The sequence below is a fragment of the Lathyrus oleraceus genome, chromosome 5 (assembly GCF_024323335.1).
Source record: "Lathyrus oleraceus cultivar Zhongwan6 chromosome 5, CAAS_Psat_ZW6_1.0, whole genome shotgun sequence".
Taxonomy (NCBI): Eukaryota; Viridiplantae; Streptophyta; class Magnoliopsida; order Fabales; family Fabaceae; genus Lathyrus; species Lathyrus oleraceus.
Genome location: NC_066583.1, coordinates 255,888,884 through 255,916,574, shown reverse-complemented (window position 1 = coordinate 255,916,574; position 27,691 = coordinate 255,888,884). Strand labels below are relative to the sequence as shown.

The following is a 27,691-nucleotide window of genomic DNA, read 5'->3' as shown; positions in this document are numbered from 1 at the left end:
TTGTTACTAACAGACGTAGCGGATTCAATAGTATGAATAATCTTTTGACTTTTAAAATCAAAAGTACCAATTTTATATATTTCTTTAAATTTAATTTCTGGCATAGACCAGTTAACTAATCTATTTTCCATTTCCTGAATTTCTAATTCTTGGTTTTGGAAGGTATCTTGATCTAATTCAATTTTATCATTATTTAAGGTAGCAGGAACTAAGGTTCGATTATAAAATATTTTAGTGGCAATCAAAAAATCTTAGATAAATATTATTTATATTTATAATTTTTTATGATCAGTAAAAAGCAGAGAATAATATCAACCTTAAAGAAATATATATAGAATTTAATTGCAATACACCGATCGTATAAAAGAATTTTACACCGTCAGTTAATCTTAGACGTTGGATATTAAAATAAGTTTGACTTTCATTTTGAAAACCTATAAAGTAATGCAAACGGGTGATGGTGATGAATCGACAGTGTAAATCTTTTTACACTGACAATGCATAGTATATATATATATATATATATATATATATATATATATATATATATATATATATATATATATATATATATATATATATATATATATATATATATATATATATATATATATATATATATATATATATATATATATATATATATATATATATATATATATATATATATATATATATATATATATATATATATATATATATATTGACGGGGTATGTCCTGTCTTTTTAGAGACACGGGTTAAATAATAAAAGTAGATCTCTAATAAAAAATATAATTTAAAAAATATAGTTTTATATTCGTCAAATAAAGAGATGTTATTGCACTCATTTCTCTACCAAATTCTTGTATCATCAACGTCGACATTAAGTATAACTACTTCCTCCTCCAATCTGAATACTGCGAAAACTTTTTCATTAAGTCTAAATAAATAGTATAAAAAGTGTTATGATCAACTTTGATATAGTTTATTATACGTGGAAATTATCAAATTAATATTATAAGCTAGCTATGATAGAAGTCTTAGACAAGAGAATATCCTTACATATTACAATGACTACACCTAAATACAATAATAATTTTTTTAAGAAAATAAGATTACGAAACATTGAAAATAAAAAAATAAATCACCATATCATAAAGTTACATAAGATCGCATTAGTTTATACATATCATGGTGCATGAAACTTCACTAGAGCATCTTTTGTTTCATCTAAGACAACCTTATCAAAGTTACGAGGGGAGAAAACTACCACACTAGATGGAAGAGAAAATATCTTCATATCGGTACCTACATTAATAATATATTTTATATTAATGATAACATGTCAAATATCAACGTTAACGAAATGAAGTTTAATAACATTCAAAATAATATGAAGAATATATAATAGATGACTAATTACATATGTAATATATATTGTAATAGTGATATTCTATAAGATATGAATAAAATTGAAAAACAACATGAGGAGGTTAGATTATCCTGTTAAATATTCATATCATTACTCAAAATTGTAAAAGCAAGTAATTATTAAGAATATGTATAAAATGATGAAATTAACAAAGAAAGAACGATCTTATGCTAAAGATTCTTGAAAAAGCATACAAGAATCTTATATACAATTCATATAAATACCTTCTTCCATGTTTACAAAACCAGCAAGAGCTTCAGCGGTATGCACGCCTTCAACATCATACACGGCACAAATATCGTACACGATATTGACACGTCAACAATCATAATAATTTTAAAAATTAAATAAATTAAATGTAATCAAACATGTCACTACCCAGGACCGACTCAATCAATCCGAAGACAATATTCTAATTTAAAAAATAGGTCTAAATTAAAAATAAATACAATTTTAATAATTAAAAATAATGTATTAAAAATACAATTATATATTAATCAAGTGAAGTAACAAAATATTTAAAGTATTGTTTAAATTATAAAAAAAAAATCATACAACTTAAAATTTCTAATAAATTAAAAAAAGTCTTTCTCCAAATATTTTTTGAAGTGAGTTCGTGAACTTAGTCTTTATATTTTAGTGTCTCCAAAAGATCATTAAACAATTAATAAATAAAATTAAAAATTAAAAAAAATGAGAAATTAACAATTAAAAAATAAAAAGAATCAATGATTAATAATAGACGTTGGATATTAAAACAAGTTTGACTTTTATTTTAAAAATCTATAAAGTAATGCAAACGGTGATGGTGATGAATCGAAATTAAAAAATTATAACAAGGAGGATTGAACTCACAACCTTTACCACCATGTTTAAAAATTAATCGACTACAACTTGGACAATGACAAATTCATGTTTATTTTTCATTTTATAATTTATTTAATTTAATATTAAATTTTTTTTTTCTTTTTATAAAACAAAATGAGACCCCTTAATTTGGAGGTCATGGGCTAAGGGTTCTCTTGCCCTTGCTCAGGGTCGGTCCTATATATTGGTCAAGTAGTCTAATAACTTAAATTCATCTTTTAAAGGTGAACAAGCTGAATGTTGTGGGTTCGAGCTCTCACCCATACCAATTGAAATTATATATATTATAAAATTAAAAGAGGTTATAAAAAAGAGCTGAAATTCATCTTTTAAAGGTGAACAAATGGGATGTTGTGGGTTCGAACTCTCGCCCATACCAATTGAAATTATATATATTATAAAATTAAAAGAGGTTATGAAAAAGAAGTGATTATAATTTCCCCTTTAATTTATCATGTCTTTATTCAGACAACTAAGAGTCCTCTCTAACCTTTTTGTTATTCCTTATCTCTAACACAACAACATATCCTTCTCCATAAATTCAAATTTTCGATGAGCCTATATAGCCTCCGACTTTGGTGGTGCAAAGTGTCTCATGTCGCTCCACCCTTCACCCTCTTTGGGCTGCATCGGTGGTCTAGTTCCCTTTACTTCAACGATTTGGTTCTGGTGGTGGTTGGTATGGTCAATTAACATTTGTTGCAGGCATATCGAGAACTAGTTAGGTCAGATTCAGAGTTGTGTTTACATTTCATAAGTTTAATTTTTTCGGATGAGTACTCACCAGACTATGGTTATCTGGAGGCGGAGCATTTCGCCGACGGATTATTGTATGCTGCAACTCGGTTTCTTCCACGGTGGAAGTAAGGTGGTTGTGGCAGCTTCTTTGTTTTCTTCAGTAGGTCTCTTAAACAATAATGGTTTAGCCACGGTCGCAAGTTTGTATTTTTGGTGCAGAGTTGGTATCTTGAGCTTTTAATTCTCTGACTTGCTTTAGATCTGTTGAGATCTGCAGGTTTTAAGATTTAAGGTTTGTCACCTATGTGTTGGAACCAATGCAATATATGTATCAGTCATTGTGATTATTATCGGATTGATTTAATATTTGTATCATGCTATTTGTTTGATGTTGGATTATTTGGCTCAAAAGAGTCGTCTTGCTAGTTATTTTTCTTGAAGTCGTAAGTTTCTGAATCAATCTGTGTTAGCGGTTGGTTCATTCGTCATCTTGAAAAGTGAAAGCTCAAACAAGACTTTTTTCTATTTAGTTTGAAAATGCAGCATGTTATCGTATGTATCATTTACTTGTTTTGATGTTTTTGCCAATTTGAGTGTATATGTTATAGTTTGTTTGCTTATTTATAATTTTATTATCATTCAATATTTGCATGTTTGTAGTTTATTCATATCTGAGTTGTATTGTGTTTGCTTTGATTATTTTATTTCTACCATTAAGACCCTTCATTACTCAATAAAATTAGAAGGTTAATCCATGATAATGTTCCTTTTTTAGCCTAGAAAATTGCTCTTTTGTCATTTCATTACATGTGGCTCGAATCACAAGTTAGAACTCTTAAATCAAGATGTTGAGTTACTTGATTCAAATCAAGTGGTAAGTATGACTCGAATCATAAGCTTGGTGAAAATTGGGATTTGCCTTTGGATGAATTTATTCGAATCACCAAATGAACCTGATTCGAATCACAACCTTGTGTGACTCAAATCAAGTGTTAATACTGATTTGAATCAGATGTCTTCATAAAGCTAAATTTGAGCTTTGCTGTAATTGACTAGAATCTGATAGTTAACTTGACTTGAATCACAATATCTTGTGATTTGAATCCTGATATCTTCTTGACTTGAATCGTAGCTTCACAAAATCCAACTTTTCATCTTAAGTTTAAATAGTTATTTCTTTGATCCAAACAAAATTAGAGTGAAACCAACAGGGTGAAACCTATAGAGACAAAAAATGTCAATTTGTCTTCTCTTATTTAGTGTGTCTATTCCTTGCACCTTCAATATTTTTCTTCTTCTCTAGAACAACTTCTTGAGTGTTGATCTATGTCAGGTTCACTTCTTTTTGTTGCACTTTGTTCTTGTGTAATTTATTGTTGTCTTAATGAATTAGAGAGAGTGAGTTGATTAGTCTTGTAGTCTTTCATGGTTGATCAAGCTCACAATATCCATCAAGAACCAAAAGCCATTCATATAGAAATTTGAGAGAACCTTGTGTGTGTGTTCTTCATTCACCTACATTTAATTCCTTGACTAACATCTTGTGAATTAGAGTGTTTGTGAGATTTCTGGGTACTGCTCATCATTTACATCCTTAGTCTTTTTGCATTGTTGAGGACCTTCATCTCTAAAGATTGAGTGTTGAGGGACACTAGTGATACATTAGGATATCTAATGTTTTTGTGTGAAGTTTGCTATTTGTAACAGTTGCAAGTATCATTTCTTGAAAGTAATTTGGATTTTATAAGTATCTATCAAGGGGAGAGTTTCATGAAGATACCCAACAAACTAGGGCTGAGGTAGACTACGAAGGTACAAGCTCTTTCCATGTTCTAAATCAATTCATAAGGTGTGGCAACAACTGTTAAGCCCAAGGTAGGTGTCGGAGAATCATGTATGTATGACCTTTATCCTAGCCATAAAGCTCCCACATCCCGCTACATGGTCATTTAAGTTAACGATTGCATAAATCATCATCATGCATTAATCATGTCGCTTAACTCATGTATATCATTAATCTAGCATATCATGAAGCCTTGTATACAAAACATAAAATCCAAAGCCTGATATTTAGTGGCAGTTCTAAAACCCAACCTGCTTGGCATCTTTTAAAGCCCGATTTGTTTGATATCCTTAAATTTTTTTAAAAGCCATGGTTGTTGATATTTTTTCCACCCCCTCTGGCTGATAACCGATTTCAACCTTCATCGTTAATAATCTTTTCGTTTCCAATCATCATGGTTGATGATTTTTGTTTCTAACCTTCATGGTTGATGATCTTTGCTTCCAACCTTCGCGATTTATGAACCTTTTTTCAACATTCATAGTTGATAATATTTGTTGCTTCCAATCTTCACAGTTGATGAACCTTTTTTCAACCTTCATGGTTGATAATCTTTGTTGTTTCCAATCTTCATGGTTGATGAATCTGTTTTCAATCTTTATGGTTGGTATTCTTTTGGTTCCAATCTTCATGATTGACGAATCCTTTTTTTGAATTTTTTTTGTTTCCAATCTTCATGGTTGATGATCTTTGTTTCCAACCTTAGGGGTTGACGATCCTTATTTCCAACTTTCATGGTTGGTGAGCCTTAATCTTCTTCCAACCATTATGGTTGATGATCTTTGTTTCCATCCTTCATGATTGATAATCTTTTTTCAAACCTCCATGGTTGACCTTATTTCCAACCTTTGTGTTGTTGATTTATTTTAAACCATTTGACAAACCTGTCAGAAAAGATTCAGTTGAAACCACTTAACTGCAAGGGTATTCTGGAACTTTCATGTTTGAACTTAAGGGATCCTTGATTCCATACCAGAGCCTATCTTTGACCATACTACTACATAGCATACATGGCTTCATGTGTCATACGAATCAATCATACATTACATATAACATATATATCACGTTTTTCCTTTATGATTGATATATTTTCTCATAGAATATTTCGATCAACCCCCAACAGATAAACCCATGAAAGTCTACCTACCATTCCATATTACCAATACGCTTAGCTGTATCACATTATAATCGTTCTCAACGGGCAAATTTTCGGATATGTTGGTATTTAATCTTCTTTCATCTCGAATACCCAAAAAGTTATCGCAATTCACACATTCAGGTTTAAGATGATTAAATAGGGGCATCTGTCATACCCAAAAATTTGCCCCCCCTTTTCATTTTTCATTTAACCTATGACTTGAGATTCATTTGTGCTTATTCATGCTTCATTCATGTGCATCATTCATTCATGTTAACACTTTCTAATAAGCATCATAGATTCAAAGCTTGTGGTTAATAAAAACCAGGATTTTGCTTAAGGATTGAAGTATTGCTCATCATATGGGGAAAACCCTAATTTCCTGATCTTTTAGAATCTTGATTCATGAAGCACACACATGGTATTCATATGTGCATCAAACCCCTAATTCATGGCTTTGTTACTATGGGATCTTGTGACCGACCTTTTAAGCATTGATTTGATCAATAAACCCTAATCTTGGGCCCATGTGTTGGGAGATTGATTGTGGAGATTTATGCTTGGTTTGAAGACCTTGATTAGAAGGTGTGCATCATGAAGCCCTAATCAGGGATGCTTGGTACTTGTATGCCATTTTGATTTGACTTTTAGCCATGGGATTGACTAAAACCTTAATTCATTGGAATGAGGTTATTGATCATCATATCATGCATCATCAATCATTAAACTTGCTTTATGCATAAGAATCATTCATTTGACCTATATGCTTGGGATTTCATCTGATTCAAGGCTTTGTTCAAGCATCCATACATATCCATTCTACTTGGTCATGCCTAATCATTTGATTCTAAGCCTATGGTGCTTTCAAATTAACAGGACTTTGGTCATTGTTTCATGGTTGCATTGGTGCATTGATCTTTTGGTCTATTATTTGTCCTTGATCCATTATTATTCATAGGGGCATTTATTCTTGATTCATCCATGTATCTTAGTCCATTTGGTTCATGTGTTGTCATATGTTCATGGTCCTTATGATTCAAGTTATTAGAGGTGTTTGATTCATTCATAGATCAATTTGGTTTTTAGTTGAAGATCATTCAAAAAATCAAAGTTGGCTCACATTCAATTCATGATCATTTCATTCAAATCATTGATCATTTAATTCATTTATTAATTCATAAATAGTCCATTAGAAAAAGAAATTAAAAAATTACATTTTTTAAAAATTGTCATTTTGGTCAACTGTTGACTTTTTGGTCAAACATTTAACGAAGTCAACCATTGCATTTTTTCATCCTAAACCTAATTCTAATTACATTATATCCATACATAACTCATAAAATCCCATATGGCTTTACAAACAAGAATTTCCATTTTTGACCACACCATGCCATAACCATGGCCTTCTTGCTTTGCATTTTCTTGCCACCCTTTGCCTTTCACAAGCCAAACCTCATGAAAAAATAATGCATCCCAAACATATAACCAATCATATATTTCACAAGCATTGATTAACATGAAAGACAAGGTGCATTGGTACATCAAACATTTTGCAAGCACATGAAACTTGGCCAGTTGCCCTGCCTGCAACAACAATGCCTTGCATCAGCCTTCATTAAGTCACCTTGACCTGAACTCCAAACATTTTTCCTTACTTGCTGAAAGCCACATACTAATTACCTTGCCATATGCTACATTAAACCATGACCCTCATCACAACTTCGTGCATCAGATCACGCCAGTCATGAAGTCTATTGCAACATGCTACATGAAGACTTGCATCAACAACATGCCATTACTGGCCCTGTATCACCACATGGACCTTGAACTAACCCTGCAGCAACACACCAAAACTTGCCTGCATAATCTCACAACCTGGAAACATGTCATGCTACATCATTATCATCATCACCATGCCAAGCTACTACATAACATATATCCTGCAAACCATCATCATAACATGACATGGCCATTGCAAAATCGAGCAAATCATGTTGATTGATTTCATTCAAAACCATTAACCATCTTTAGCATACAATAATCCACATGATTAATTAACTATTCTAACATTGCCAACTAACTAAAAGAGCTAACTACATTAATAGAAAGTGAACATGACTATAACTCGGTTGTAATAGAATTGCAGAAAATCCATTTCTTTCAAAACCAATTAACGACTCTCGATTTCAACTTCACTATTTCACTTAAATCAATTACAACTAACCTAACTAACTAATTGACACTGTGTAAAAACCTCCAACTAAATTTTACTTCTACGAGTTAACGAATCTAACAAAACTGTGAGATCAATCCTCTATAAATTCACTCCCCCCTCGTTCATTCAGGAGGCTCAAACCTTCACTCTCAAGCATTCTCATGAATTCTCAAATCTCTCTCCATTTCTGAAATCTTATAGCTCACTTTTTCTCCCCCTCTCGATTTCCTTTTGATTTCACTCAGTTCTCAATTGCAGAAGAAGTTTATGAGAAGAAGAAGCAAAAAGAAGGAAGTACGAAGAGTTTCAGAGGAATTACCCGACATTTCTGGCACGGTGCTCCGATGAGTGCATCTTCAACCTTCATCATTTCACTTCAAGTGAGTTACCACCATGTAGCTTGCATTGAGATGAATCAAAGCCCTAACAAATAAGGCTCTAATTCTTGTTGTTCGTCATTTTATTTTTGTTGATAGACTTAGAGTTCTTGCTTCTATCCTTTCGATCCGGACTTGTTTTGAGGAATTATGAAAAACAATATATGGATTGAGACTTAGCATGTAATTCTGGTTGTGTTTGTATGCTTGATTTTTTGAAATGAGGCTCAACCACCGCCGACAGTGAGCTCCGGTGCAGTGGAGGGAATGAGAGGGGAATTGAGGGAATGAGAGAAAGAAAACGTTTTCCATGTTTTTTTTCCTAACTGAGCTCTCCCTCCCTTGCCTTCGGATTGGGCCCGACTGTGTTTGGACCCAATCCTTCTATCTGCACCCTGTTGCCATTATTACACCTCTTATTTCAATTAGTTCTCATTTTTTATTTTCTTTTTCTTTTATGTTAATTACTTTAATTGTTTTTTAATTGGTTTTAATTCTGTTTTGACAATTTTTTGCATGAAATCAATTTTTAGATTAATATTATAATTGTTTTAGATTAGTTTAATTTTTTTAACCATGTTTTAATCATGTAATTAGATTTTAATTAGATATTAAATAGGATTTATTTAGTTTTAATTAGGTTTTTGATTTTTAGAAATTAACACCTACTTGATTAATTTTTTTGGCATTGACTTAGTTACCCCTAGGGTTTAGAAAACTCTAAATATACATGCTCCTTTAGTTTAGGGATTGTATAGAATCAACTGGTATAATTTGACCGATTAATCCATTAGGTATATTGTGTACATGATTCAACTGATCTTTTTCATTTCAATTGGTTGTGTTGATCAAAGTTTACTTTGATCAACCAAATCCTTTGTACTATGCTCAATTCCCTAAGCATGTTCAATTGATCAAAAGACACTTGGTCACTTGATAGGGAAAGTCCCTTGTGTTCAAGTTTTACTGGATCTCAGGAGCTCAAGATCTCAAGATTCAAGATCAAGAGATCAATACTTCAAGTCAGTACAAGGCATTCACATTGCAGATATAGTGGACTAATGTTCAAGCATAACAAGTGTGTATCAACATTTGTCAATCATGATTCAAATTGTGTGCCATGAGCCTTGAGTAACTGAGAATGATGAGAAGGATTATTCCTACCCTTGTATAGAGTACCTTTGAGTACGAGGCGTATGCCCTAGCTACTCAAAGTATTCGCCTTCGTTCATAGACCTTAGTATAATTTGAATCAAATGATTCTCAAGTCTCTTTCTTCAAAGCAACACTTCATCATAAGGAGCAATAAGGAGAGTCTTCTTCAACAACTTTCCAGTTATGATGAGTATCACATGCCTTTAGCCTTAAGTAGTAAAGAAGGGGTGAGAGGGAGCATTCTATCCTCATTCTGAATATCTTTGGGTATTGGGACAAATGACCCAGTTTCTCAGAGCATTCACCTTTACTCATAGACTTTAGTGTGGTTTAAATCTAATGACTGTCAAGTCTTGTGCATCTATCATTCCCATTCCTCAACAATGTTATATTGTCTCCTTTGGAACCAATTACCTTTCCCTTTGGGTTCCATGCATACTTTTTGGGCTAATCACCAATGCCTATCTTTGAACCAAGAGTTGTTTGTCTTGATAGGCAAACATTTCATTCCTTTTGTTTTTGGCCAATATGCTTGTTTTACTCATTGGTTAAGAGTTTATTCCTCCATGGATTCAACATACCATTCTCTTTTTGTTTCAAATCTTTTGTTCCCCAACAGTGATATATTGTTTCCTTGGACCCAATACCATTTCTTTGGGTCCCATATATACATTTTGGGCTAATAACCAATGCCCACCTTGTGAACTAAGAGTTGTTTTTCTTGATAGGCAAACATTTTGTTCCTTTTGTTTTTGGCCAATATTTATGCTTTACTTTTTGGTTCAAAGTTATTACCTTTATGGGTACATGTAATACCATTGTTTTTTGGTGCAAAGCTACATCACTTCTATCAAATCTCTCTTTCCATTATTTCGTCTTAGTTCCATGAACTATGAAGCTCTGAATTTCTCATTGCATAGTGAGAATACGTAGGCACGAGGATTCAAATCCTCCACGAGCACATTTATTTATTCATTCCCTTTCTCCAATCACTCACGTATCATCATTCACTATTCACTACCTTCATTCAATATCTTATACCAATCATTCACCCCAGTGATATATTATTCTCTTTGAACCAAACACAATCTTTCTTTAGGTTCCATACATACTTTTGGGTCAATAACAAATGCCTTCCTCTGAACCAAGAGTTGTTTTGTTTGTCTTGTTAATCCTATCGTTGCTTAGACAAACATCGGCTTACTTACTTTGCAGCCTTATATAGGCAATACCCTTTTTTGGCTTGATACGAGCTTTTCTCAATGGTTCAGACATACCTACCCTATGGGTTCAAACAACATTATCCTTTGATTCAAACCACGCCTTTATCACTCTTCTTTCATCTCCCACCTTTAGTTCTATGAACTACGGAGCTCTGAATTTCTTATTGCACTATAAAGATACGTAGGCATGAGGGCCTTAATCCTCACTGAGCACTCTATCTATTATTCTCCTTTTCCTTTTATTCTCTTGCGAGTATCTTTATATAATAATCGTTGGATCAAAGAATAAGAAAAACGGTTCCCGTTGAGTACAACGGATATGAGGGGTGCTAATATTTTCCCCTTGCATAACTGACTTCCTTACCCCTTTTCTCTTCCCTTGAGTTTTATCAAATTTTCCCTTTCCTTCGATAATAAATAAAGTTCTATGGCGGCTTTGTTATATATTCAAGTGTGCAGTACACTAGAGTATTTTTCGTGTAGCTTCAATTGGCGACTATGCTGGGGAGTCCTTGGTTTTGTAGGTAGAAGTCTAGCCTAGTTTTGCTTGTTTATGTGTTTATATTTATGCTTTAATTGCTTTATATTTATGTTATTTACCATATTTTATATTTCATTCTATATATTCATTTCTATATACTCTGGATATTATCTGTTATACTCTCTGTTGGGTTGGGATGATGTTACATGAGAGAAAAGCCCTGTACCCGAACTTGAGCACATACACATGATATTAAAGTGACTAGAGTCGTGATTGATCTACTTGGAGATAGTCCTTGAGCATGGTCAATACGAGATGTCACACCTATAGTAGATCCTTTTGGGAGCATTATTTTCTAACGAGTCAGTCGTCTAAGGCAATGGTATCTCGAAATGGGTCATTGACTCTAGGAACCTTTTTAGGGTTGCCTTTGAAGGATAGTACACACCTGCGAGAGGGATGTGGTTTTCTCTGCAGGAAACCAAGACCCTACATACCTTTGTTCTCGCATAATGTCAGACCTTTGAATCTACGTCAAAAACTATGGACAGATTATCCGAAGTATCATGAAGATTTTGTAGTTTGCCTATCTGTTTTGTTTGGGCATTTATCTTTATTGTTGCATGTCATTTATTGCATTCCTATTGCTTTACATATTTGATATATGTTATATATTCCATTGTGGGATGGGATTTGTGATTTGAGAGAAGCTCTACACCTGAGCTTGAGTATATACACAGGATAAACTCATGGATAGTAGTGTTGACTTGCGTTTCGCACGTTGGGTTGGCACGAGACCTACACTTATACTAGATTCACTTGGAAGTACTTTTGTCCTACGAGAATTCGCTACGGTAGGGTATTTTCATTTGGATCGATGACTATGAGAACCTTCTAGGGACTACCTTCATGAATACTAGAAGCTACTTGTGAGGGGATATGGGATCTTTCTTTTGTAGGAAACCATAGACTCTACATTCCTCGAAAGTCACAATTTCGTCGGACCTTTGATCTTGCATCGAGCAGTATGCGCAAATTATCCGGAATATGTGAAACTTTTAACCTATCTTATTGCATATCATTATTGCATCGTTGTATATATGTCGAGCTTTTGAACCTGAGTTATTATACCAGCGAGACTTTCAATCTATGGATGTTACATAATTATTTGCATTCCATCCACAACATATGCATTCATTCATTTACATCTCATGCATGTCAACCAGAAAGAGTTCACCTTGTCCTTTCCTCAACCAGAAAGACAACGACTCTTTGACACCAGTAATTCACCAGAGTAAATAAATCAAAGATTATGGCAGATTCGGAATAGAAGAATGATACATACAGGGAAACCTTGACTCAGTTCCAAGGGAAAATGTATCTTTTCTAAGGTAACATGGATGCTATAATGGAGTACCTTCAGGATCAGAAGGCTACTACTTCTGCCACTACTATTGTTGTTGTCACTGATGCTATTGTTGTTGTCACTATTACTGTTGATACTGTTGTTAATACTATGACCCAACTTGTGTTGAGTCAGTCTATCTCTTAGCCTGGTCCTAGTAGGCATGTTGTTTCCTACTCTTGGGGGATGCCTCCAAATTATACTCCCCAATTTGCTAATGGGAGTGCTTTTGTGTCGTACTAGTCGTTTGTTATGCCTCATACCAATGGAAACTCTGTTTCATATCCTTATGGCATACCTATTCACTCTCCTCAAGTGGTTGGTGCTAACAACCATGAGATTAACCAGGGATAAACCCATCATACTTATGTGCCAATTACTGCTAAAACTCCTAATAATAACGAGCTTGAATACAGAGGTCATCGCCTTCATTTTCATGTTCCTCCTCAAGTTGCTCAACCTACTGTCCAAAATTTAAATCAAGGTGTTCAAATGCCTCCTCCTTATCCTGGGGCATCTCCTGCTATTGCACCTCCACTTGCTTATTCTAGGGCACCCTATGCTCCATATGGGGGTCAATATGGTCAGACTGTTGGTCAAATAGTTAATCCAGGAATGATATATCCTTAGATGCATCCCCAGTTTGCTTCTCCATCAGCATATGTTTAGACAACTTCTCAGAGTGTTCAACTCCCAAATCATCAGAGTAATCTTCGGCCTGCCAGTCAAATTGCTCTTGGTACATATTAGAATAAGTCATCGGTCTACCAATTATTAGATGAAAGGATCAAAACAATTAAGGGTTTCTCATCTTATAGTATGGATGCCAAGGATTTGTGTTTGGTACTCAATATGGTTCTTTCCCAGAAGTTCAAGGTGCCAGGTTTGCCAAAGTACAAGGGTTTGAGTTGTCCCATAAGTCATGTTATTATATGTCGTAGGAAGATGGCTTCCTATATTGACAATGATAAGCTTCTTATCCATTGCTTTCATGACAACCTGTTTGGGGCATCCTTGGATTGGTACATGAGTCTTGAACGCAGCAAAATCATATCCTAGAAAGAATTGTTTGAGGCCTTTCTAAAGTAATACAAGTACAACTTGGATATGGCTCCCACTAGGTTACAACTGCAAAATCAAGTCTGCAAGAGCAGTGAAACATTCAAATAATATGCTCAGAGGTGGCGTGTGTCGCATCCGCGAAAAACAACCAGCGGGCTAAAACAAAAACAACACAGAGCCGCCACTGCGCGTTATTTATCCCAAGATAGGGAAAGGAAACGCTCAGAGAAACCTGGAAAAAGCATGGTCTCGCGACCAAAGAGAAAGGGTAAGGGAGTCGGTTACGCAAGGGGAAGGTATTAGCACCCCTCACGTCCGTCGTACTCGACGGGATCCACGCTCTAAGAAAAGAAAAGGTTGCTAAAACACCACACACACACGCACCGAAGACAACACAGGTGGGGTTAAGAGGAAGAGAGCTCGATAGGACATCGCATCCTATGCCTACGTATCTCGTCTGGAACGAGAATCAGAGCTGCCGTAGTTCGGCTCACGCACGCCAAACAAGCAAACACAAACACAGGCAAACATGGAGCCTGAATGCCAATCACTGGACTTACATCAGCATCCGAACCAAAACACACACAAGAAGGCAAACGTGGAGCCCGAAAGCCAATCACTGGACTTACATCGGCATCCGAACCAAACACACGCACACTGGAACCCGAATGCCACTCGATGGACTTACATCAGCTTCCAAGCACACAACAACCAAACAAGTTAATAGGGAGTCGGGATCTCGAGCCTATAACTGTCAAGCACACACACAAAAAGAAAGAAAAAGTGCCCGGAGAGACCTCGCACGGTCTCCTGCCTACATACCTCGTCTGGAACGAGGATCAGGGCGATGTAGTTCCCCTGAAAGGGAGAAAGACTAGCCAGACACAAAGGGAAGACACACTACCAGGGAGCTATACTCGAGCCTAGTGTTATCATGCATCATTGCCCTATGTTATGGTTTCTACCTACTTACACAACAGCAAGCTAATCCTATCCAGGAAGAAAGCAAGCATGCAAGCATCAACAGATCAAAACAAACATTTCAAACAAATATTCACATAGCACACACTATATCCAATCAAGTGAGGCTCAAGCAAAGGGTTCGACTGCCGAGGCAAGTCATCTGTACAAGGGTAGAGTTAGCTCTTAACCTTGCCATTGAGAGGCTAAGGTGAAGCTGATGAAAGGTGAGTGAAGATTAGACTTCACAGCTCTTATCCCTGATCAGGGAGAGCTTCAGACAAAGGAGCGTGGGTCCAGAATGGAGGGACCCTTCTACGCTCAAAGACTCTGACACAACTGTACAAAGTACAAGATCTTGGGTTTGTGCCCCAATGCATCTACACAGTGGTGTGAGCAGAGGGACGACTCAACAGAATAGCGGGGGATAGATTGCATATCCCTTGGGTTCCGCCAATTGCCTCATAGAGGTCTTTACCTGCTTGGCACAAAAGTAAACAATCACAAACATCGCCTCTTAAGGAGGACTTCAGACAGTTGCCTGGCTAAATAACAAGCCAGGTCTTCCAGACTACATGAAGACAAGAGAGTCTACCTCAACTGGTTTATACAACCAAGCAGCAGCAAGCAAGTTCTTAAAGAACTGTAAGCGACTAAATGTACCTGAAATCAATCAAGTATCATCAGTACTCAGACAAACCAACAGTAAACAACAAATGTTAATCTGTACAGTCAAACACAAATTCATGCGCACAAGTGCAAGCCATGAGCTCAAGCTCAAGCATCAAACCTACAAAACAAAATCATGTTAGTGGACAACATCCAACAAATTCAATTTTCAACTTGCATTTATCTCCTTAAGCCTTTTGCATTTCAACCTGAAAGTCCAAACCAAATGTGAGAAACAAGACCACTAGGCCAAGCCTAGGGTCCAAAGGGAATGAAAAAATCAAAACAGCAAGTGAAATTTATCCAAAATTACATTCAAACAAATCAAAAGCAAATGCAATTGGTCCCATACTCATATCATTCATCATTATCATTTCATGCACAATCTAGCATCAAACATGCAATTTGCAACTTCAAAAGACCAAACAGAACTATCTCAATCAAAAGCATACCAAAACAGTTCAATTAATTCCACAAAAATTCACACCTAAACAGGACACATTCAAGGCATAGCATGTCAATTTTCAGATCAATTGGACAAAAGGAAGTAGGTCCATGAAAATCAAGAAGTCCAGACACATTTATACAAGCCAATTCAAGGCATCAACACAAGCATCAAATTCCATAAATCACAAAACAGTGTCACAACAAGATAAATGAATGGGATCAAAACCACAATGACCTGTAATGTGTCTACAATCCTCATACCAAATTTCACACTCATCCAATACAATATGAGAATTTCACAAATGAATTACCAACATGTGTCACACAATGTCACAAAATGGCTCAACAGGGAAGAAAATTATCAATCAATTAGAAAATGTCATCAACAATTCCAGGAAAATTCACATGTTATCTTGCCATTCCTATGATCATCCACACAAAATTTCAGCTCAAATCAACATCCCTAAGCATTTTAAATAAAATCATGAAGTTGACCTAGCTTGGTGTGACACAAATTGTCACACCTTAATTCAAAAATTTATATCTCCTCAACCAGGTATCCAAAAACCACAAACTCTACATGAAAATCACCATTAAGATATCCAAAATAAGCACAAAAATTTTCATCCATTTATTTGAAGGCATCATCATTTCATGAAGGATTTGGCAAAACATACATAAATGTGACACATTCAACAAACCCTAGGTCAATTAAATTTTCTACACGTGCAAAAAATCCACAAAAATCATGATTAAATTCTTCACATCATCAGGAGTATCATGGAAGAAATCTCACCAAAATTGGACAAGAAATGAGTGATTTGTGAATTTTTGAAGTTCATGTAATCAAATGAAATAAAACAAGAAAAAAGAAATGAAATAATTGGAATTAAATTCAGATAATGGCAAACTCGTAATTCTGATCAACTAATCCTAAACGACGTCGTTCCAAAAAGAAGCGTTGGCGTGTTCCTATTGGCTTAGAGGCGCGGCAAACACGATTTTGAAACAGGCCATGGACAATTTGGATCAAACACACACTTCTCATCATCTTCTTCGAACCAATTTCCAGAAAAATGAAAAAACGAAAATCTCAACCAAAATTAACAAATCATATATCATCGTGACCGTCTCGCAACCTAGATCAAGGATATGCTAATGATTTCTCCTAATTCTAACCATGGCGAAGGGATCGAGCAAATTCAGTTATGAACACAAACATTCAAATCGTGATATCTCTCTCCACAATTAACCAATTCACAAACCAAGCATAGCATGTTGATCTATGATGAACGAACTACAAAACGCATATGATAATTTAAGAAATGATGAGATTCGAAAATTGACCTTGTGTTAATGGCAGTTGTTGTTCTTGATGCTTTCGCGTGCAATTTTCCAAAACAGATCGAGGTTGATGTATAGGAAGATGAATGCCACTCGTGCCTTAGCTCAAAGATGCTTCAGTTGGAAGAATCATCAAGTTGCCATTGTTGTGCACATTATGAACAGTTGCGATCCTTGAGGTTTCTTGCATGGATTCACCAAAACAGTTGGAGATTGATGTTCATGGAGCACGAACCAAAAAGAATTGTTCAATTTGGTGAAGAATTGATGAAGTTTTGATCAAAAATTGCTTGATGAAATTTGAGAGAAAATGGAGAAAATGGAGGGAAAATCAGTTAGATTTCTTGGAATGTGCAATTGTGATTAACATTCTGTTATGATTATCCTCAAATACCATCTCCTTAATCATTCTCGTAATCACAATTACCAAATTTTGCTTAATTAGTGAAAATGCACTTTAAGTGAAAGTTCAAAAATAGCCTTGCCAAATATTGCAATGTGACAGCTCATGACAGTACAAACAACTTTCAATTGATATTTGGAGTGTGTTGCAAAAAGTCCCATTTCAAAATTCCATGTAATGTGAGATTTGGACCATTTTGCCCTTGGTTTTTAATTGATGCACTTGAAAATTGACCTTTTGCATCGACCATTTTTGATGAATTTTGATTATGCACCATGAAAGTACATGTGAAATGGGGTTTTCTCATAAAAAGATCATCCATTTTGGACATTCCATGTGAAAGTTATGCCACTTTGATTATAGGCCTTTTTGGAAAATGAATGGACCATAACTTGTCAACCATACATGGGAATTTCAAGTTCTTGGACTTTTTGGAAAGGTGAGAACAAGATATACAACTTTCATGTTGGACAACTTTTCATTTGAAGCTTTTTTTGGACATGTAATTTTGTGGTGAAAAACTTTCCATTTTTAGAAACTTCCATTACAAGTCACTTTCTATTTTTGGAAATTTTTGTCCTGACTTTATTTTCTTCATTCTTGAGCTTTGACATGTCAAATGAAACTTGTTTCAACATGAATGAAGTGTATCCAACTCTCTCCCACCTTCAAATCCATAAAATCAAGCACAGTTGACCACAGTTGACTTTTTCAACTGATAGATGAATTTGGCAATGCACTGATCAATCTGAGCCCCAATCTTCTGATGAAATGGCTCAATGACGAAACCCTAGCCTCCATAAGCTCAATAAAATCATGAAATGATCCCCATATCCATTGTAGACCCCATCTCCTTGCCAAGCCCTGATTGGCCCAATGCAGATGATTAGGGTTGACCAGTGGTCAAACCCTAATCTCAAGGTATCTTGATCAATCTCTTGAACCTCTTGGATGATAATAAGACCATGATGATGATGTATCATTTCAACCAAGATCAAGATCAATCTCCAAAACCCTAACTCATAGCCCAATCCTCAGATGGCTAATGATCAGTTAATAAAACCCTAGGCTTGCATCTCCACCTCTTTATCTTCTGATCAAGACTTGGAATATGACTTGCACAATGTAACCACATGATATGCAATATGCAATGCCTAATGACCTAAAAAAATGATATGCCATATGTTAAACTAGTCCCAAGAGAGGAGGGCAAATTTTGAGGTGTTACAGCTGCCCCTATTCAATCCACTGTGAACCTGTCGATATGAATAGCCTCGGCTTTCAGATGATCAGGATGAAGAGTGATTGAATACCAAGAACAGACGAACAATTTGCACTCTGATGAGAAAATAATTAACAACGCCTGTCAGAATCGGCGAAAAACAATCTTCAAAAGAATCCGTCCGGTACGGAGAAAGTCGGCCTGAATACCGAAACAGCAACGTCGACCCGGATACCAAAATAAATGGTAACACAGGGATAACCATGGCCTGAACACCACACATCCGCTGGGGATTATTATTTCTTTTTCTTCTTTTTTTTTATGCTTTTCTTGAACCCCGACATTTTCTTATCTTATCTTTTCCCTTTTCTTGAACCCCAAAATTTTCTTTTGCGCAAATGATCCCCGATCACTGCATTTGAACCCCGTTCTCCTGTTTGCCAAAATAATGAACCCCATTCTCCGGTTTAAACCCCAGTCGCCTGACGATAACTTGCGATCGCCATTGTGAACCCCGATCTCCAGAAAATGTCGCAACATTTCCCTTTCTCCATTTGGACCCCGCTCTCCAAAAAATGCCTCAACATTTCCCTTTCTCCATTTGAACCCCGATCTCCAATTTCTTGTGATAATTCCGCTGGCAACATCGGAAATAACACCAAACACCACTCTGAGGGCGACATATCAGAGGGTACACCTTCACAAAAGGAAGGTAACATGTGCATCTCTTCATCCGAAGACACCTATAACGACCTCCATTGGCATCCGCCATAGTCTAAGGTGACACATGAACAGAAGACAATCCTACGGACCTCATCCCGGATATAATCTTCAACTCCAATCTCTATTTGAACCCCAGAAAATGCCTCAGCATTTCCTTTTCTCCGATTTGAACCCCAGTCTCCAGAAAATGTCTCAACATTTCCCTTTCTCCGTTTGAACCCCGCTCTCCAATTTCTTGTGATAATTCCGCTGGCAACGTCGGAAATAACACCAAACACCACTTTGAGGGCGACATATCAGAGGGTACACCTTCCACCAGACACTGACTGATGACTGGGAAGAAACTCGACGTTTACGTGACATCGAACGATGATGTTTACTGACACCAAAGAAAACTCGACCAGACACTAACTGATGACTGGGAGAAAACGCGACGTTTACTGGACATCGAACAATGATGTTTACAGGCACCAACAATGATGTTGACAGGACATCGAACAATGATGTTGACAGGACATCAAACAAGGATGTTGACAGGACATCAAACAATGATCGACCAAACATTAAACAATGACTGGGAGAAAACTCGACGTTTACTGGACATCGAACAATGATGTTGACAGGCATCAAATAATGATGTTGACAGGCATCAAACAAGGATGTTGACAGGACATCAAACAATGATGTTGACAGGCATCAAACAATGATCGACCAGACATTAAACAATGACTGGGAAATAACTCGACGTTTACTGGACATCGAATGATGATGTTTACTGACACCAAAGAAAGCTCGACCAGACACTTACTGATGACTGGGAAATACTGTTGCTCCAGACTCACAATGCTGAACTCCTCGGAGTATCGTCTTCACTGTCCGGCAAAACCAAATCTCAAACGGTAACCACGGCTCGAGTCGCGCTGATCGCGTAACATTTCTATCTCTGTCCGACGGAAAAGTTTCCTCCAGCATCGCACTACTGGGGAATATTGCTGATCTGACATCATGATGCTAAACCCATCAGAGTAACATCTTCCAGCTTCTGTCGAAACCACCTCTCAAACAATAACCACAGCTTGAGACTAGCCTATGCTTGCAATGATGCATGACTTTTTCTGCGTAATGCTCCATAATTATGGAAATGCTACGCGATTTATTATGCAATATGCTATGCTTATTCTACATGATGAATGCATAAAAAAGGCATCCCCCTCAAGGGATTCTGCTGGGGAGCACGAGACACTCCGTTGAGGAACTCGTCAATACTCCGATCTCCACCCCGCTGGGGAATAGCACTGATGCTGCTGGGAAAAGGTAACCCTTGCTGGGGAAGAACCTCCTTTGCACCCAATCCGATCGGGAAACTGCTGGGGATAAGAACCACCAACACTCTGTGGGGATACAAAAGTCTTCGACTTGCTGGGAATATCAATCCCGACTCTGCTTGGAGAACCCTCACAGATACCTGTCGACTTCACTGGGGAAATGCTCACAGATAGCTCTGCTGGGGAAACAACAACCTCCAGGCCTGGCGACTGGGGAAACATCGATCTGACACCTGCTGGGGATAACCATCCTGACCCTGCTAGGGGAAACAAATGCTACTCCGCTGGGGACGACCCCTCCAATCCACACATAGGATACACTGCTGGAGATATATTTCATTGAAACCCGCTCCACTCGGGGACAGCAACCTTCGGGCCTGGCTGCTGAGGAAACACCGTTTTCAACCTGCCGGGGATAACCATCCTGACTCGGCTAGGGGAACCATAGACCTTGGATCTGCTGGGGAGTTAGTCCTCACAACTCTGCTTGGGGATATAGCTGGGGAAATGAGAAAAGTTGGTACAGAACACCCGTCGACTCATCGAACCATGGTATCCACCTCCCAATCTCGTATCGGCTTTCCACTTTTGAGAACCCCCAGACTCGTCTGGACCTTTTCTGCTCCATCATCTTGTATTCCCAATCGCTCCGCGCTCGACGGAGAGCGAACTCATGGGGGATTATACAGACTTTTCAATTTTCCGACTTTGAAGAGTCTTCTTGATTAATTTCCAGGATCGTCGTACGTCTCTCGTCGTCTCTTCACCGTTCCTTCAACTCGCCTGTCCCTGATTGGACTCTGCGGGGAATTTCTACAGACTTTCCAGTCTTCCGACTTTGAAGAGTCTTCTTGATTATCATTCAAGGATCGGCGTACGTCTCATCGTCTCTTCGTCATTCCTTCATACATTCGTCCCTGATCGGACTCCATGGGGATTTGTTTTCCATCACAACCTGCAAGTGAGTGAAAATACCTAACAGTTCCTGCAAAACAGATCGTTAGATAAAACCGTGCCCCAGGCGTGTCAAGATTTCAACACTTGGGTCACTCAACCTTCCGAATAAGATTTCAAGTTTTCAATCTTATAAACATGCATTGGAAGGGACATGTATGTCTTAAAATGCAAAATTCTTTATCACAATAATCTGGATGTTTTTGCAATCAAAGCGGTAGTGAAAAACAAAAACAAAATTATTTGACTGAATATGCATTTTATTGATTGAAAAAAATGTGGCTCAAACTGAGCGATACAAAGGAAGCAATTCCTGAAAAGAGGTAATTGCGCACAAAAGGAAAAATCTATCCTAATGGCAATGTGAAACCCGTGATCTCATCGAGTTCCAACTCGGTTACACCCCATATGTCCTCAGACTCTCCGTTTTCTGCCTTCTGAACAAGACGATTCCGACTGATCCCTACCGGGTATTATCCATGATGCTCTAACCAAAGCATAAACGATCATGCTAGACGCAGTTGTTCGTTTCAATCCCTCTTTTGCTCGGACCGTCCTTTCGGGTTTTCAGTCCACCGGGATACCCTTTTTTGCCCAAGTCGCCTTTTCAGGTTTTCGACTTGCCGGGTGTATATTTTTCATTTTATATCCCTAATTTTTGCCCGAACCTTTTCTTTCTGTTTTTTGATTCGCAGGGATGCCCATTCTTGCCTGGACTATTTTATTCTTTTCGTCCAGCGGGTCAATTTTTACGAAGTATTTTTTAACTACGTCCGCATCTGCAAGGGATGGAAAATCCTCACCATCCATGGTCGTTAGCAACAAGGCTCCACCAGAGAAAACCTTCTTGACCACGAATGGACCTTCATAATTGGGTGTCCATTTGCCCCTTCGATCATTTTGAGGAGGAAGGATCCTTTTCAGCACCATATCACCTACGTGATCCCCGAGGTCACACCTTTTGGTCAAAAGCACGCTTCATCCTTTGCTGGTATAGCTGCCCATGACAGATGGCTGCTAGCCTCTTTTCCTCTATCAGGCTCAACTCTTCATACCGGGTCCTTACCCATTCCGCCTCTTGCAACTTGACGTCCATCAGGACTCTCAAAAAGGGAATCTGAACCTCAACAGGTAATACAGCCTCCATTCCATATATCAATGAGAAAGGAGTTGCCCCAGTAGATGTACGCACCGATGTTCGATACTCATGCAAACCTCGTACTCAGCCACCATCGTTGGTGCACTCAAATGCTTTCCGGGCAACAAAAGGAATGTGGGATCCTTTCAGTGTAACCAAAGCAGTACTAACTCCTTCTTCACATTAACCCCGTCAGACATCAGAACCCGTTCGGATTCAGGGTCAGGCCCCTCCTCCGGGATCGGTTACTCTCAATCTTTCGATTAGAGTACTTCGAGATGTCCTCATCAGGGAACTCAAACTTCATCGGTTGATAATCCTCAATGGGTTGCGGAGTGACGTAATCAGACAATACACCCCTTGATTTCTTTCTGAGAATATCACAAATCAGTCAACATTCTTTTGCTCTTCTCGCAACTCGTCCGGTCAATGCTGGCTTCTCAAACACATACTTGATCGGATCCATCTTGGACATCCACAAAGTGGCATGAACCAGCATATACTGTCTCAGTCGGCGAGCAGCCTATGCCAAAGTACAACAAGTTTTCTCGAACAGTGAATGTATTGTTTCATAGTCGATAAACTTTTTGCTTAGGTAAATTGCATGCTCTTTTCGACAAGACTCGTCATGCTGACCCAATACACCTCATAGACCCCTTGAGGCCCATCAAGTACATAATTGATGGTCATCCCTCCACAGGGAGGCATCGGAATCGGAAGTTCCTGCAACTTATTCTTTTATTTTTCAAGGCCCCTTGGCAATCATTATTTCACCTGACCGTTTGATCTCTTTTTTTTTCAACAACTTGAGTATAGGTTCACACGTGGCTGTTAGGTGAGATGTGAACCATAACATGTAGTTCAATCGACCCAGGAGACCACGAACCTCTCTTTCCATTCTCGGTTCAGGCATTTTTTTTTAAGCAGGATCAACCGCGATTCCTCTCTTACAATGAACCCCAACATCTTACCGGACCGCACTCTGATAGTGCACTTATCTGAATTCAACCTCAGTTTGAATTGTCTTAACCGATCGACCAACTTGGCCAGATCCACCAGATGCCCCTCTCCTGTTTGGGACTTTGCTATCATGTCATAGCATAGCATTCAACTTCATGATGAATCATATCATGAAACAAAGTCACCATGGCTCTCTGATACAGGCACTGGCGTTCTGCTTCTTTAGAGGACAATCTTCTCTCCATGGTAGCTTGTGCCCAACGACATCGGTATCCGACCCTGACGTATCCTGACACGACCAGGCGACGGTATCGACATGCTCTTTCCACAGGGCTACCATTCTGCTCTTGACTCGCCTCTGAAGCGGCCCGAATTTTTTTCCTTCCTGACCTCGGCGGTGCTTGGAATAACAACCTCAACCCGCTCCTCGTGCGGCTGAATCACCTTCTCCTCTTGTTTTGACAACCTGGCTAATTCCAGCAGATCACAATCTTCTTCGCCTTCTTCTTCGGCATGATAGCTCGGATTGTCGAAGTCATATGAGGTGTAACCAAATTGTTATCAAGGAGATCCGGAGAATTATTTTTGAATTCGGCACGAGACAAATCAAAAAGGGGAAAAATAAAAACAAACATTGCCATTTTTATTTGTTTTTTTAAACTGCAAAAATAAATGAAAAACAGGGAACACCGCTTTTAATTGAAAAACATCCATTTATTAATGATGCAAAATGTTGCAAAATGAAGCATGAGGTGGCCCTTACAATGAACCAGTACGTGTCGGGAAACACGTATGGCTTTCATGCAAATAATATTGAAACAGAAATCATTACTCTTCCGAATGAGTGACAGTGTTGATTTTTCAGGCCTTCCAGTTTCCTGGTACGCACGATTTTATCCACGACTCCAGCTCGCGGTCGCTGTCAATCTCTTCACCCACCTTATAGGCGTGATCTGAATCTAGCATTCCAGCACTGACAAAGGTGAATAACGGACGACGTCCTCCGTTCTGCTCAGACGAGTCTTGACCTGGATGGTAACCAATCCCAAACATATCCGCCTTTACCACAATGCCTATGATCTGTCCCCAGCCTGGGATCCCTCCATTTCTCACCACTTCCAATGCCTGCTTGTAAGAAGAAATGGACGGCTTTTTCTCTTTCTCAACACCAATGGCATTTTTCACCTTGATGGTTTCAACTGCCAGACTGGGTGCTTTACATCTTATATCGTCCATTTCCGCTTTCATCTTTCTCTGGACCGATTCCCCAATTACTACACACCCCTTTGTAGTGATGGCCGCACAACAATCATCAACACGAAGGAAAGCTCCATTTTTCGTCGGGCGTTTTGGGACCACAGACATGGGCACTCTTAACTGATCCTTCTCAGTCACCTCTTTCCCTTTCTTGTCCTTCGACATCATCTCCATTTTTACAGGACCATGCCTTGTCACAGGGTTAGCACTATCATCTGTCGTCGGTGCAAAATTGATTGCCTTAGAATCCACCAAGTCCTGGACCACATGCTTAAAAGCTTTGCAATCCTCAACATGATGTCCGAGTGTCCCAGCATGGAACTCACACCTGACATTCTCATCATAACTGGCAACCCTCTGATCCGGTTTCCCTGGAACCAATATCCTTGGCCGCACCAACCCAAGATCCTTCAACTTTTTAAACAGAGAGGCATAAGTCACAGGCGGCTTATTGAAATGACGATCTGTCGTCCTCCTTCTCACTTGGCCCACTGCTCTTTGTGTCCTCTGTTGAGGTGGCGGCTGTTGCTGTTGTGCAGATTGATTACTAGTAGGGATTGTTACCGTATCAGCATATGGGTGATAACGATCCTTACCGCGTTCTCTTTTGGCCTGCACACCACCTGATTCAACTTCCTTCTCAAGATGACCATTGCCAGAGGGCTTCTTTGCTACAGAGCCAGAGGGATTTGTTACTTCGGATGACGGAGCCTTTTCCTGAACTTTCTCCTTGATCATCCAGCCCTCAATCCTTTCCAATCTCTCGGCCATGGCTTTCTGCCCCAAGGCAAGCCTTTGCACAACACTGAACAAATCCCTCACCATCTCTTTCAGTTCGAGGATGTCGGCGTTGGGAGGATCCATCAGTTTGGATTTGTTGCCCTTAGCAGGATATCTGAGCAAACAAGCCACGCGCACCGGTTGACACCTACAAAACAGCAAATGGGTTAGTATGACTCACGCATGCACCATCTATCCATATGAGGAAGACTCTGTCCTTTGATTCTGGCTTCATCGAGACAGATAATATTTTGACATCCACATTCTGAAATTCAAGATGTCTCTCAACCAGATTCTCAATCAATAATACTCCCCATATGGCTAGACATAGGTTCGATGCAGATGAATGCAAAATGAGAATGATGCAGATGTATGAATGCAATGCACTGAGTCATCCTCCAAGTCATCTGATCATTTGTTGCTCTAAATCACAGCCCTGATCTCGGAACCGATCACAACCATCTGAAGGAAAATGTAACCACAAATCCAACTTGAGATTCCGAAATAAACGGAACTGAAAGGTACATCATCATCATCACCAGACAAAACTCTGAGCAGATACCCATAACCATCTCTGAATCGGCCCGGGGAATCCTGAAATAAACGGATCCCCACTGATAAATAACACGGACAGTACTCCGGCGTCTCTGAAATAAACGGCCATAAATCCGACTTATAAATATGACTCTGATCAACGGAACCAGAAGTCACCATCCAAGTCACCATCTGAACATGCATCTGAAAGAATCACCCTCCCCTCACAGGTAAATTCTAATCAGGTCATCCTAAGGCGGATAATAGTCTCGACAATCGGGCAGAGATACTCAATGGGTTTGCCCTTTCGAGTGTGCCATTGTAGCTCTCCTGAGATCATCTAAACCAAAGATCCGGGAAATGATCTGTCACCAGAGTCAACAGTTCAAATGAAGTAACTCAACCAAAGTGGAGTACCCCACAGAGGCAAGCACTATCAAATGAACCTCGTCCGGCTTGTGGTACATCACGTTGTCAGGCACATGTTGACCTAACATGAAGGAGGCAACATGAGACCACACTAATCCTAGGTGTATACTCGGGCCTGGGTTTTAGCCCCACTCAGAACACCCACCCCAAAACAAAGGAACCACCTGCACAGAGGATGGCAACATGATAGTATGATGCATGCAGACATTTATGCAAATATGTACACGGTTAGAATAATAAATGATATAAATAAAGCAAACAAGCAACCTAAACTATCCTAGCACGCAAGGAAGGACTCGCTTAGGGAAGATGGACCAGCACAGGTCAACATCTTGATAATCCCCAGCAGAGTCGCCAGCTGTCGCATCCGCGAAAAACAACCGGCGGGCTAAAACAAAAACAACACAGAGCCGCCACTGCGCGTTATTTATCCCAAGATAGGGAAAGGAAACGCTCAGAGAAACCTGGAAAAAGCATGGTCTCGCGACCAAAGAGAAAGGGTAAGGGAGTCGGTTACGCAAGGGGAAGGTATTAGCACCCCTCACGTCCGTCGTACTCGACGGGATCCACGCTCTAAGAAAAGAAAAGGTTGCTAAAACACCACACACACACACGCACCGAAGACAACA

The 27,691-nt window shown here is 38.4% G+C and overlaps 1 long non-coding RNA gene across 1 annotated transcript; it reads right to left on the bottom strand.

Annotated features, from left to right (window-relative positions):
- Positions 1–7,135: 7,135 nt before the first annotated feature.
- On the bottom strand, positions 7,136–8,967 carry LOC127083633 (uncharacterized). Its single transcript, XR_007788482.1, has 2 exons — positions 8,534–8,967; positions 7,136–7,939 (listed from the first exon to the last, which is right to left on the bottom strand). It is a non-coding gene; the product is annotated as an uncharacterized LOC127083633 (long non-coding RNA).
- Between the last annotated feature and the right edge of the window lie 18,724 nt (positions 8,968–27,691).